The sequence below is a fragment of the Hemiscyllium ocellatum genome, chromosome 3 (assembly GCF_020745735.1).
Source record: "Hemiscyllium ocellatum isolate sHemOce1 chromosome 3, sHemOce1.pat.X.cur, whole genome shotgun sequence".
Taxonomy (NCBI): Eukaryota; Metazoa; Chordata; class Chondrichthyes; order Orectolobiformes; family Hemiscylliidae; genus Hemiscyllium; species Hemiscyllium ocellatum.
This window is the reverse complement of record NC_083403.1, coordinates 144,631,103-144,646,395: the sequence shown is the minus strand read 5'-3', so window position 1 is coordinate 144,646,395 and position 15,293 is coordinate 144,631,103. Positions and strand designations below refer to the sequence as shown.

General features: G+C 47.3%; 1 protein-coding gene across 1 annotated transcript in view; it reads left to right on the top strand.

The window, feature by feature from the left end:
* Window positions 1-15,293, top strand: part of LOC132835003 (putative Polycomb group protein ASXL2) — a 310,992-nt gene that overhangs the window by 15,190 nt on the left and 280,509 nt on the right. The gene's annotated exons all lie outside the window — the stretch shown is intronic.

The following is a 15,293-nucleotide window of genomic DNA, read 5'->3' as shown; positions in this document are numbered from 1 at the left end:
GTTTGCTTTTTCCATTTTTTTTTCCCCTCTAGGGATCAGTTCTAATTTTAGTACAGAGGAAGGTGAATATGTGCAAAGTAGTTAAGGTCTTTCTAATCCTAACGTTTAATATGGTATCGGAACTGGTGGCTTGCTGAAGAAATTATGTAAAAAAAAGAATTGAATAACATAATTGAAGCACATTAAAGATGCCAGGGCAGGTGATGTGTCAGGGCAGCAGTTTGTGGGAGTGAGTGGATGCCAGTCTACTCTCGGGCAACCACAGTCTGTTGTGAGTGTTTGCAGTTCAAGCAGCATTATCTCAGAGTGCATGATCTGAGCACATTATTGCAGATGGTGAGAATAAGATCTTTACATTTAGTTATGAAAAGGGGGTTATGACAGCAAATCAGGCAGGAAAGGGGGCATGAGGGCAGGGGTGCAGGAGGCACAGTGTTTGAAATTGTCCACTAGGTTTGGGGTTCCTATAGTGTGGTTAGATGAGAGTGTGGGCTGAATGGTGAATGAACTAACTGACCATGAGAATCCATTCAAGTGGCTAGGTACCAATGCCATAGCTAGAAAAACACTCAAACATATGAAACAGGATCAGAACTAGACCATTCAGCCCATTGAGGGGGTACTCTGTCATTTAATGAGATTGTGGCTGATCAGTTTATGTTTCGAATTCTATATTCCCACCTACCCCCTATAATCCTGATTCCCATCTTAGGAAAAATCTATCTAACTTTGCTGTAAAAATATACGCTGACTTCTTCCTTCACGAGACACCTTCCTGCCTATCTTTGTGTCATCTGTAAATTTACCATGTCTTCACTTCTGAGTCATTGTTGTCAATGATAAACAGTTGATGTCCTAGCACAGACCCATGAGGGTCTCCACTCGTTAGCAGGATTCCATCAGACTAAAACCCATTTCTGTATATTAGAGTCATCGAGTCATACAACATGAAAACAGGACCCTTCAGTCCACCAGGCCATTTGGACCATAAACCCAAACTAAACTGGTCACACATAACCTGCAGTTGGCCCATATCCCTCCATGGCGATAGTGAGGACTGCAGATGCTGGAGATTAGAGTTGAGAGTGCGGTGCTGGAAAAGCGCAGCAGGTCTGGCAGTAACCGAGAAGCAGGAGAATTGATGTTTCAGGCAAAAGTCCTTCATCAGGTTTGAGGCTGTGAGCCCAGGGGGTGGAGAGGTAAATGGGAGGGGGTGGGGCTGGGAGGAAAGGTAGCTGAGAGTGCGATAAATGAATGGAAGTGGGGGTAAAGGTGATAGGTCGGAGGGGAGGGTGGAGTGGATAGGTGGGAAGGAAGATGGACAGGTAGGACAGGGTCATGAGCTGGAAGGCTGGATCTGGATAAGGTGAGGGGGTGGGGGGGTGGGGGAGGAGAAATGAGGAAACTGGTGATATCCACATTGATAACATGGGGTTGGAGGGTCCCGAGGCGGAAGATGAGATGCTCTTCCTCCAGGCATCGGGTGGTTTGGGAGTGGCGATGGGTCAGCCAATGCTTGGAGGAAGAATGTCTCATCTTCCACATCAGGACCCTCCAACCCCATGGCATCAATGTGGACTTCACCAGTTTCCTCATTTCCCCTTCCCCCCACCTTATCCCAGCTCCAAACTTCCAATTTGGCAATGCCCTCATGACCTGTCTCCTCCCTGTTCATCTTCCTACCCACCTATCTGCTTCACTCTCCCCGCTGACCTATTACCTTTACCCCTACCTCCATCGACCTATCGGACTCTCAGCTACCTACCCCCAGCCCCACCACCCCCTCCTATTTATCTCACGATCCCCTCGGCTCACAGCCTTGTTCCTGATGAAGGGCTTTTGCCCGAAACCTTGACTCTCCTGCTCCTTGGATGCTGCCTGACCTGCTGTGCTTTTCCAACACCACACTCTTGACCATAACCCTCCAAACCTTTCCTATTCATGTATTATCCAAATGTCTTTTAAACATTGTAACTGTGCTCAACTCCACCACTCCCTCGAGCAGATCATTCCACACACGAACCAATCTGTGTGTTAAAATGTTGCCTGTCACGTTTTTTGTAAAATGTTTCTCCTCTTCCCTTCAAAATATACCCCTTGTTTTGAAATCCTCCACCCTGGGGAAAATATACCTCCCATTCACCTTCTCTATCCCCCTCACAACTTTATAAATCTCTATAAAGTCACCCATTGACTTCCTATATTCCCAGTCTATCCGGCCTCTAATTATAACTCAAACCCTCCATTCCAGACAAAATCCTGGTAAATCTTTTCTGAACCCTCTTCAGCTTAATAACATCCTTGCTATAGCAAGACAACAAGAACTGGACACAGTACTCCAGAAGAGGCCTAACCAACATCCAATCCAACCTCAATACGCCATCCCAACATCTATACTCAAAGGTTTGAGCAATGGAGGTAAACATATAAATGCCTTCTTACCCACTCTGTCTTTATGTTGTATAAACTTCAGAGACTTATGCAGCTGAAGCTCTCAATATCTCTGTTATGCAACACTGACAGAGAGGATTGAGGGCGGACATTGTATGTTGTCTATGTAGACTTCAAGCTGGTTGGTGGGGTTCCGCCTGGTGGACTGGTTGGTGGGGTTGGATCATGTGGAATGCAGGGAGAGCTAGCCATTTGGATGCAGGATTGACATGAAGGTAGGAGACAGCATGATGGTGCAGGGTTGCTTTTCAGTCTGTCCAGTGATGTGTCGCAAGGATTTGAGCAGAGTCCACAACATTTTGTCATTTATATAAATGGTTTGGAAATGAATATAGGAGGTAGGATTACTGAGTTTGCAGATGACAACAAAACTGGTGTACAGCAAGGAAGGTTATTTCAGAATATAACGGAACTACGATCAGATGGGCAATGAGTGGCAGATGGAGTTTAATTTAGATGAATGTGAGGTGTTGCATTTTGGAAAAGCTAATCAGGGCAGGACTTATACACTTAATAGTAAGGCCCTGGAAGGGTTGCTGAACAGAGACCCTTGTAGGTTCATAGTTCCTTGAATATGGAGTGGCAGGTAGTCAGGATAGTGAAGAAGGCATTTAGTATGCTTGCCTTTATGTGGAGTTTTATAATGTGGAGTCTGTGTGGGTGGAGTTGAGGAACCACAAAGGCAAAAAAAACCATAATGGGAGTTATGTACAGACCTTCCAGCAGTGGTCAGGACCAGGGACGCAAGATGTACCAGGGAATAGATAGGACATGTCAGAAAGGCAAAGTCACGGAGATCATGGGGGACCTCAATATGCAGGTGGACTGGGTAAATAATGTTGCCGGTGGATCCAAAGAAAGGGAAATCACGGAATGCTTACAAGATGGCTTTTTGGAACAGTTTGTGATTGAGCCCGTAAGGGAGCAGGCTATTCTGGACCTAGTGCTATGTAATGAACCAGACTTTCTAAAAGGCCTTAGAGTGAGGGAACACTTAGGAGGTAGCGATCATAATATGGTAGAGTTCATTCTGTAGTTTGAAAGAGAGGAGGCAAAATCGGATGTAATGGTGTTACAGTTAAATAAAGGTAATCACAGGGGCATGAGAGAGGAACTGACAAAAATCGACTGGAAGCAGAGCCTAGCAGGGAAGACAGTAGAGCAAAAATGGCAGGAGTTTGTGGGTATAATTGAGGACACAGTACAGAGGTTCATCCCCAAGAAAAGGAAGATTATCCGGGGAGGGATTAGACAGCCATGGCTGACAAAGGAAGTCAGGAAATGTATTAAAGAAAAAGAGAGATCCTATAAAGTGGGCAAGAGCAGTGGGAAATCAGAAGTTTGGGAAGGCTACAAAAACAAACAGAGGATAACAAAGAGAGAAATAAGGAAGGAGAGGATCAAATGTGAAGGTAGGCTAGCCAGTAATATTAGAAATGATAATAAAAGTTTCTTTCAATACATAACAAACAAACGAGAGACAAAGGTTGAAATTGGGCTGCTCCAAATTGATGCAGGAAGGCTAGTGCTGGGAGATAAGGAAATAGCTGAAGAACTCATTAAGTACTTTGTGTCAGTCTTCACAGAGGAAGACATGAGTAATATCCCAACAATTAAGGAGCGTGAGGGTCAGTGTTGAGTATGGTAGCCATTACAAAACAGGAAATGCTAGAAAAGCTAAAAGGTCTAAAAATTGATAAATCTCCTGGCTCCAATAGGCTACATCCTAGAGTTCTGATGGAGGAGGCTAAGGAAATAGCGGAGATGTTGACTGTGATCTTTTAAAAATCACTGGAGTCAGGACAAGTCCCAGATGATTGGAAAATGTAACCCGTTGTTCGAGAAAGGATCAAGACAAAAGATAGAAAATTATAGGCCAATTAGCCTAACCTCGGTTGGAGATAAAATTCTAGAATTCATCATTAAGGGTGGAATTTCTAAATTCTTGGAAGTGCAAGATTGGATTAGAACAAGTCAACATGGATTTAGTAAGGGGCGGTCATGCCTGACAAACCTGTTAGAATTCTTTGAAGTGGTAACAAGTAGGTTAGACCAGGGAAACCCAGTGGATGTTATCTACCTAGACTTCCAAAAGGCCTTTGATAAGGTGCCTCACGGGAGGCTGCTGAGTATGTGAGAGCCCACAGTGTTCAAGATGAGCTACTGGCATGGATTGGGGATTGGCTGTCTGACAGAAGGCAGAGAGTTGGGATAAGGGCTTTTTTTTGGAATGGCAGCTGGTGACAAGTGGGGTCCCATAGGGTTCAGTGTTGGGGCTGCAGCTGTTCACTTTATATATTAATGATCTGGATGCAGGAACTGGGGGCATTCTGGTAAAGTTCTCCAATGATACAAAGTTAGTTGGACAGGCAGGTAATTCTGAGGAGGTGGGGAGGCTGCAGAAGGATCTAGACAGTTTAGGAGAGTGGTCCAATAGATGGCTGATGAAATTCAACGTGAGCAAGTGCGAGGTCTTGCTCTTTGGAAAAAAGAATACAGGCATGGAGTATATTCCAAACGGTGAGAAAATTCATAAAGCCAAAGTATAAGGAAGCCTAGTGATGGGAGATAAGGAAATAGCAGGAGAACTTAACAAGTACTTTGCGTCAGTTTTCACAGTGGAAGACATGAGTAATATCCCAACAATTAAAGGGAGTCAGGGGCTGAGTTGAGTATGGTTGCCATTACAAAAGAGAAAGTGTTAGAAAAGCTAAAAGGTCTTAAAATTGATAAATCTCCTGGCCCCCATGGGATACACCCTAGAGTTCTGAGAGAGGTGGCTGAGGAAATAGTGGAGGCATTGGTTGAAATCTTTCAAGAGTCACTGGAGTCAGGAAAGGTCCCAGATGATTGGAAGATGGCTGTTGTAACCCCCTTGTTCAAGAAAGGATCAAGACAAAAGATGGAAAATTATAGGCCAATTAGCCTAACCTCGGTTGTTGGTAAAATTCTAGAATCCATCATTAAGGATGAGGTTTCTAAATTCTTAGAAGAGCAGAGTCTGATTAGAACAAGTCAACATGGATTTAGTAAGGGGAAGTCATGCCTGACAAACCTGTTGGAATTCTTTGAAGAGGTGACAAGTAGGTTAGACCAGGGAAACCCAGTGGATGTGATCTATCTAGACTTTCAAAAGACCTTTGATAAGGTGTCACACGGGAGGTTGCTGAGCAAGGTGAGGGCCCATGGTGTTCGAGGTGAGCTGCTGGGATGGATTGAGGATTGGCTGTCTAACAGAAGGCAGAGAGTTGGGATAAAAGGTTCTTTTTCAGAATGGCAGCCGGTGACGAGTGGTGTCCCGCAGGGTTCGGTGTTGGGGCCATCAGCTGTTCGCATTATATATTAATGATTTGGATGAGGGGACTGGGGGCATTCTAGCGAAGTTTGCAGATGATACGAAGTTAGGTGGACAGGCAGGTAGTACTGAGGAAGTGGGGAGGCTACAGAAGGATCAAGACAGTTTGGGAGAGTGGTCCAGGAAATGGCTGATGGAATTCAACGTGAGCAAGTGCGAGGTCTTGCACTTTGGCAAAAAGAATAAAACCATAGACTACTTTCTAAATGGAGAGAAAATTAGTAAAGCCAAAGTGCAAAGGGATCTGGGAGTGCTAGTCGAGGATGCTCTAAAGGTAAACATGCAGGTTGAGTCAGTGATTAAGAAAGCGAATGCAATGTTGTCACTTATCTCAAGAGGGTTGGAATATAAAAGCAGAGATGTGCTACTGAGACTTTATAAAGCTCTGATTAGGCCCCATTTGGAGTACTGTGTCCAGTTTTGGTCCCCACACCTCAGGAAGGACATACTGGCACTGGAACGTGTCCAGCGGAGATCCACATGGATGATCCCTGGAATGGTTGGTCTAACATATGAGGAACGGCTGAGGATCCTGGGATTGTATTCATTGGAGTTTAGAAGATTAAGGGGAGACTTAATAGAGACGTACAAGATAATACATGGCTTGGAAAGGGTGGACACTAGGAAATTGTTTCCGTTAGGCGAGGAGACTAGGAACGTGGACACAGCCTTAGAATTAGAGGGGATCAATTCAGATCAGAAATGCGGAGACATTTCTTCAGCCAGAGGGTGGTGGGCCTGTGGAATTCATTGCCACAGAGTGCAGTGGAGGCCGGGACGCTAAATGTCTTCAAGGCAGAGATTGATAGATTCTTGTTGTCTCGAGGAATTAAGGGCTACGGGGAGAACGCTGGTAAGTGGAGTTGAAATGCCCATCAGCCATGATTGAATGGCGGAGTGGACTCGATGGGCCAAATGACCTTACTTCCACTCCTTTGTCTTATAGTCTTATGGTCTTATAAAGGGATCTGGCAGTGTTTGGCCAGGATTCTCTAAAGGTTGATTTGCAGCTTGAGTCCATGATTAAGAAAGCAAATGTAATGTTGTCATTTATCTCAAGAGGGTTGGAATATAAAAGCGATGTGCTTCTGAGACTTTATAAAGCTCTGGTTAGGCCCCATTTGGAGTACTGTGTCCAGTTTTGGTCCCCACACCTCAGGAAGGACATACTGGCACTGGAGCGTGTCCAACGGAGATTCACACGGATGATCCCTGGAATGGTAGGCCTTACATACGATGAACAGCTGAGGATCCTGGGATTGTAGTCATTAGAGTTTAGAAGGATGAGGGGAGATCTAATAGAAACTTGAAATATAATACATGACGTATAAAGGGTGGGTGCTGGGAAGTTGTTTCCGTTAGACTGGGAGATTAGGTCTTGTGGGCATAGCCTTAAAATTAGAAGGGGTCAATTTAGAATGGAAGACATTTCTTCAGCCAGAGAGTGGTGGGCCAGCGGGGAATTCATTGCCACGGAATGCAGTGGAGGCGGGGACCTTAAATGTTTTCAGTGCAGAGATTGATAAATTCTTGATCTTGGCAAGGAATTAAGGGATACGGGGAGAGTGTGGGTAAGTGGGGTTGAAACGCCCATCAGCCATGATTAAATGGCGGAGTGGACATGATGGGCCAAATGGCCTTGCTTCCACTCCTATGTCTTACGTTCTTTATTTGTCAGTGCATTGAGTACAGGAGTTGGGAGATCACGTTGTGAATGTACAGGCCATCTTTGGAATATTGCGTGCAATTCCGGTCTCCCTCCTACAGGAAAGATGTGAAACTTGAAAGGGTTCAGAAAAGATTTACAAGGATGTTGTCAGGATTGGAGGATCTGAGCTACAGGGAGAGGCTGAACAGGCTGGGGCTGTTTTCCCTGGAGTGTCGGAGGCTGAGGGGTGACCTTATAGAGGTTTATAAAATCATGAGGGGCATGGACAGGGTGATCAGTCAGGATCTTTTCCCCAGTGTAAATGAATCCAAACTCAGAGCAAAGGTTTAAAGTGAGGCGGCAAGATTTAACAGGGACCTAAGGAGCAACCTTTTCATGCAGAGGGTGGTACGTGTATGGAATAAGCAGCCAGAGGAAGTGGTGGAGGCTGGTGCAATTGCGAGATTTAAAAGTCATCTAGATTGGTATATGAATGGGAAGGGTTTCGAGGAATGCTGGCAAATGGGACTGGTTTAATTTCGGATATCTGGTCAGCATGGATGGGTTGGACCGAAGGGTCTGTGTCTGTGCTGTACATCTCTATGACTATGACTATCCAGGGCCCTGTGGTTAATTGTATAAATCCTGCCCTCGTTTGTTTTAACAAAATACAATACCTCGTATTTATCCAGATTAAACCCCATCTGCCATTCCTCAGCTCATTGGCCCAATTGATCAAGATCTCCTTGAATTCAGAGATAAACTTCTTCACTTTCTACTACACCACAATTTTGGTATCATCCACAAACTTACTAAATCATTTATAAAAATGACAAACAAAAGTGGATCAAGTACCGACCCCTCCCCCCCTGCCCCCAGCAGATGACCTCCAGTCCAGAAAACAACCCTGCACCAGCTGCCCCTCTCTCTTACTGTTAAGCCAATTGGCCAGCTCACCCTGACGAACCAGTCTACCGTGTGGAACCTTGTTACTGAAGTCCATGTAAACAATATCTCCCTCTCTGCCCTCAGCAATCTTCTTGGTTACTTTGTCAAAAAACTCCATCAATTTTGTGAGACATGCTTTCCCATGCACAAAACCATGCTGACTATCCCAAATCAGTCCTTGCCTAAACAAATGCATGTAAATCCTATCTTTCAGAATCACCTACATCAACTTACCCATCACTGAAATCAAGCTCACAAGTCTCTCACAGGTCTATAGTTCCCAGGCTTCTCCTTAAATCCCTTTTTCAACAATGGCACAACATTAGCTACTCTCCAGTCATCAGGTGCCTCACTCATAGATATAGATGACACAAATATTTCTGCAAGGGGTATCGCAAATTCGTCCCTAACTTCTTCCAACATTCTGGGATACACCAGATCAGGTCCTGAAGATTATCCACTTTGTATTTTCTAAGACTTCTTCTGTAATATGAATTGCTTTCAAAACATCAGTGCAGGTATTTATTTCCCTGTATTCTCTTTCTCCACAATAAAAACTGACACAAAATATTGACTTAATATCTGTTTCATTTCCTGAGGTTGACAGAAAGATGGCCCTTTTGCTCTCTAAGGGGCCCTATATTCCCTGATTTCTGGCAGCCCGTCAATCTTCTATCTCTGATAATTTTACCCCTACTTCATAATCTTTCATTTTCACAATAATTTAGATCTGGCATCTTCAGAAATGTCTCCTGCAAATCCAAGGCATAGTGTCGACAACTTCCCCTTTGGCTACAACACGTGTTATTTCTTCAAGAACTCCAACAAACCGGTTAAATGTGAGTTTGCTTTGATGAAAGTATACTGATCCATCCTTGTTACCTTGAGATTTTCTACAAGCACAGCTATAAACTCTGTAATGATCAATTCTAACATCTTCCCTATCGCACATGTCAAACTAACTGGGCCTAAAATTTCCTATGTCTCCGTCTCTCCCTCATCAATATTTGCTACTTTGCAGTCCAGTGGATTTTTTTCTGAATCTAGGAAATTTTGGAACATTACCACCATTGCATCTGCTAGTTTATTAGTAACCCCTGTAAAGATCCTGGAATGAATTCCACCTGAAACTGAAGGCTTGCTAGTCCATACATCCATCAGTCAGCTTAGTCCAGCTTCTCTTGTGATGTAATGTTATTAGGTGCCTCTGTCAATTCTACCTCCTGATTTACATCAATTCTAGAATATATTTGTATCCTCCTATAGTGAAGACAGAAACAAAGTATTACAAATAAAATGAGGAAAGAGATTCTGCACAATGACTATGAGGAGCTAGGCATTACATTAAGAAGCAGAACCTCAAAGATAAGAATCTCTGAGTTATTATCATGCAAACTGGATTTACGGCAAATAATATTGGCAAAATGAAGGCATGGTTCAAATACTGGTGTCCATGGGTCGCTGGCTCCAGTACTAGGGAAGGGTTGGAACTATATCATTGAGGAGAAAGTGAGGTCTGCAGATGCTAGAGATCAGAGCTGAAAAAGTGTTGCTGGAAAAGCTCAGCAGGTCAGGCAGCATCCAAGGAGCAGGAGAATCGATGTTTTGGGCATGAGCCCTTCTTCGGGAATGAGGAAGGTGTGTCCAGCAGGCTAAGATAAAAGGTAGGGAGGAGAGACTTGGGGGAGGGGCGTTAGAAATGCAATAGATGGAAGGAGGTTAAGGTGAGGGTGATAGGCCGGAGTGGGGTGTGGGCGGAGAGGTCAGGAAGAAGATTGCAGGTTAGGAGGGCGGTGCTGAGTTTGAGGGTTGGGACTGAGACAAGGTGGGGGGAGGGGAAATGAGGAAACTGGAGAAATCTGAGTTCATCCCTTGTGGTTGGAGGGTTCCTAGGCGGAAGATGAGGCGCTCTTCCTCCAGCTGTCGTGTTGCTATGGTCTGGCAATGGAGGAGTCCAAGGACCTGCATGTCCTTGGTGGAGTGGGAGGGGGAGTTGAAGTGCTGAGCCACGGGGTGGTTGGGTTGGTTGGTCCGGGTGTCCCAGAGGTGTTCTCTGAAATGTTCTGCAAGTAGGCGGCCTGTCTCCCCAATATAGCGGAGGCCACATCGGGTGCAGCGGATGTAGTAAATGATGTGTGTGGAGGTGCAGGTGAATTTGTGGCGGATATGGAAGGATCCCTTGGGGCCTTGGAGGGAAGTGAGGGGGGAGGTGTGGGCGCAAGTTTTGCATTTCCTGCGGTTGCAGGGGAAGGTGCCGGGAGTGGAGGTTGGGTTGGTGGGGGGTGTGGACCTGACGAGGGAGTCATGGAGGGAGTGGTCTTTGCGGAACGCTGATAGGAGTGGGGAGGGAAATATATCCCTGGTGGTGGGGTCTGTTTGGAGGTGGCAGAAATGACGGCGGATGATACGCTGTATACGGAGGTTGGTGGGGTGGTAGGTGAGAACCAGTGGGGTTCTGTCCTGGTGGCGACTGGAGGGGCGGGGCTCAAGAGCGGAGGAGCGGGAAGTGGAGGAGATGCGGTGGAGAGCACCGTCGACCACATCTGGGGGGGAAATTGCGGTCTTTGAAGAAGGAGGCCATCTGGGCTGTTCGGTATTGGAACACACCTTACCCTGCCCCCACGCCGAACCCCGCCCCCACGCCGAACCCCACCCCCACACCTAACCCCGCCCCACTCCCAGCTCAAGCCCCACACCGGGTCCTAGCTCCCAGCCCTGCCGTGTTTTCACCATCCCTCCAGACCGCCCCCTCTCTGAGGATGAAAGATCAGTCCTCAGCAGAGGCCTCACCTTCATTCCCCTAAACTCTCGGATTAACGAGTTCAACACGCGGCGAGACATCAAACAATTCTTCTGCCGCCTTCGCCTCTGCGCCTACTCAACCAGGATTCTCGCCCACCCTCTGACGACCCCTTCTCCCGCCTCCAACACACCCCATCCACCTGGACACCCCGTGCTGGCCTCTGACCTGCCCTCGATCTCTTCATAGCCAACTGCCACCGCAACATTGACCTGTCCACCCCTCTCACCCACTCCAACCTCTCACCCTCGGAATGTGCAGCCCTCCACTCCCTCCGTTCCAACCCCAACCTCACCATCAAACCGGCAGACAAGGGAGGCGTGGTAGTAGTTTGGCGCACCGACCTTTACACCGCTGAGGCTAAACGCCAGCTCGTGGACACCTCCTCCTACTGCCCCCTTGACCATGACCCCACCTCCCCCCACCAAACCATCATCTCCCAGACCATCCATAACCTCATCACCTCAGAGGATCTCCCATCCACCGCCTCCAACCTCATAGTCCCACAACCCCGCACCGCCCGTTTCTACCTCCTGCCCAAAATCCACAAACCTGACTGCCCCGGCCGACCCATTGTCTCAGCCTGCTCCTGCCCCACAGAACTCATCTCTGCATACCTCAACATGGCCCTGTCCCCCTTAGTCCAAGAACTCCCCACCTACGTTCGAGACACCACCCACGCCCTCCACCTCCTCCATGATTTTTTCATCCCCGGTCCCCAATGCCTTATCTTCACAATGGACATCCAGTCCCTGTACACCTCCATCCCCCATCATGAGGGACTCAAAGCCCTCCGCTTCTTCCTTTCCCGCTAAACTAACCAGTACCCTTCCACTGACACCCTCCTTCGACTGACTGAACCGGTCGTCACTCTGAACAACTTCTCTTTCCAATCCTCCCACTTCCTCCAAACCAAAGGAGTAGCCATGGGCACCCGCACGGGCCCCAGCTATGCCTGCCTCTTCGTAGGATATGTGGAACAGTCCATCTTCCGCAGCTACACTGACACCACCCCCCACCTTTTCCTCCGCTACATCGATGACTGTATCGGCGCTGCCTCGTGCTCCCACGAGGAGGTTGAACAGTTCATCAACTTTACCAACACCTTCCACCCTGACCTCAAATTTACCTGGACCATCTCAGACTCCTCCCTCCCCTTCCTAGACCTCTCCATTTCTATCTCGGGCGACCGAATCAACACGCACATTTACTATAAACCGACTGACTCCCACAGCTACCTAGACTACACCTCCTCCCACCCTGCCCCCTGTAAAAACGCCATCCCATATTCCCAATTCCTTCGTCTCCGCCGCATCTGCTCCCAGGAGGACCAATTCCAACACCGCACAGCCCAGATGGCCTCCTTCTTCAAAGACCGCAGTTTCCCCCCAGACGTGATCGACGATGCTCTCCACCGCATCTCCTCCACTTCCCGCTCCTCCGCCCTTGAGCCCCGCCCCTCCAACCGCCACCAAGACAGAACCCCACTGGTTCTCACCTACCACCCCTCCAACCTCTGTATACATCATATCATCCGCCGTCATTTCCGCCACCTCCAAACGGACCCCACCACCAAGGATATATTTCCCTCCCCTCCCCTATCAGTCTTCCGAAAAGACCACTCCCTCCGTGACTCCCTCGTCAGGTCCACACCCCCCACCAACCCAACCTCCACTCCCGGCACCTTCCCCTGCAACCGCAAGAAATGCAAAACTTGCGCCCACACCTCCCCCCCCTCACTTCCCTCCAAGGCCCTAAGGGATCCTTCCATATCCACCACAAATTCACCTGTACCTCCACACACATCATTTACTGCATCCGCTGCACCCGATGTGGCCTCCTCTATATTGGGGAGACAGGCCGCCTACTTGTGGAACATTTCAGGGAACACCTCTGGGACACCCGGACCAACCAACCCAACCACCACGTGGCTCAGCACTTCAACTTCCCCTCCCACTCCATCAAGGACATGCAGGTCCTTGAACTCCTCCATCGCCAGACCATAGCAACACGACGGCTGGAGGAAGAGCGCCTCATCTTCCGCCTAGGAACCCTCCAACCACAAGGGATGAACTCAGATTTCTCCAGTTTCCTCATTTCCCCTCCCCCCACCTTGTCTCAGTCCCAACCCTCAAACTCAGCACCGCCCTCCTAACCTGCAATCCTCTTCCTGACCTCTCCGCCCCCACCCCACTCCGGCCTATCACCCTCACCTTAACCTCCTTCCACCTATCGCATTCCCAACACCCCTCCCCCAAGTCCCTCCTCCCTACCTTTTATCTTAGCCTGCTTGGCACACTCTCCTCATTCCTGAAGAAGGGCTCATGCCCGAAACGTTGATTCTCTCACTATATGTACCATTGCGACAATCTAGACCAGAACTGTGCTGGGTCCAGTGTTCTAACAAACTGCATAAGGGAAGTTTTGAGCCTTTTAAACTAAATAGTGGAACTAAGCTTAGATTTGGGAAGATTTGGTGAATCGAAGAGGAATGATAAGGCAAAAGGGAAAGATGCTAGTAGTGAAAATAATATACTGACCTTGACAGGAAGGGATAGAGAGTACAAATCTCTATGTGCAGCGCGACATAGACAGGATGCAGAGCTGGGCTGAGAAATAACAGATGGATGGATTCTGGATCAGTGGTGCTGGAAGAGCACAGCAGTTCAGGCAGCATCCAACGAGCAGCGAAATCGACGTTTCGGGCAAAAGCCCTTCATCATGGAGTTCAACCTGGATAAATGTGAAGTGATGCATTTTGGAAGGTCGAACTTGAATGCTGACTATAGGATTAAAGACAGGATTCTTGGCAGTGTGGAGGGATCTTGGTGTTCAAATACATAAATCCCTCAAAGTTGCCACCCAAGTGGATGGTTGTTAAGAAAGCATATGGTGTTTTGGCTTTCATTAACAGGGGCATCGAGTTTAAGAGCTACGAGGTTTTGCTACAGCTGTACAAGTCCCTGGTGAGACCACACTTGGAATATTGCATCCAGTTCTGGTCGCCCTACTGTAGGAAAGATACAAAGGTTTTGGAGAGGGTGCAAAGAAGGTTTACCAGGATGCAGCCTGGACTAGAGGGCTTGTCTTATGAAGAGAGGTTGACTGAGCTTGGACTTTTCTCTCTGGAGAGAAGGAGGAAGAGAGGTGACCTGATTGAGGTATACAAGGTAATGAGAGGCATGGATAGAGTCAATAGGGGCGTTGGAGGCTGAGGGGTGACCTTATAGAGGTTTACAAAATTATGAGGGACATGGATATGGTAAATAGGCAAATTCTTTTCCCTGGGGTCGGGGAGTCCAGAACTAGAGGGCATAGGTTTAGGGTGAGAGGGGAAAGATATAAAAGAGACCTAAGGGGCAACTTTTTCACGCACAGGATGGCGCGTGTATGGTATGAGCTGCCAGAGGAAGTGATGGAGGCTGGTACAATTGCAACATTTAAGAGGCATTTGGATGGGGATATGAATAGGGAGGGTTTGGAGGGATATGGGCCGGGTGCTGGCAGGTGGGACTAGAGAGGGTTGGGATATCTGATCAGCATGGACGGGTTGGACCGAAGGGTCTGTTTCCATGCTGTACATCTCTATGACTATGATTCTAATAGCCAGAGACTTTTCCCCAGGGCAGGATTGACAGGGATGAGGAGTCATAGTTTTAAGATATTAGGAGGAAGGTATAAAGAAGACATCAAGGTATAGAGGTAGTTTCTTTACGCAGAGAGTTGTGAATGCATGGAATGAGTTGCCAGCTGTGGTGGTGGAAGCAGAGTCATTAGGGACATTTAAGTGACTGCTGGACAGGCACATGGATAGCAGTGAGTTGAGGGGTGCATAGGTTAAGTTATTATATTTTACGTTAGGATTAATCCTTGGCACAACATCGTGGGCTGAAGGGCCTGTTCTGTGCTGTACTTTTCTATGTTCTAAGAAAAATCAGCAGATTTAGAGGTTAGAGGCTACAAAAATAAGAAAAAAGAGGCATATTTAATGGTATCTGTATCTGATGCATGCAGCATTTGAAATAAAACAGATGAACTGATGGCACAAATAGAAATAAATAAGTTCAATCTGATAACTGTTCCAGGGTGAT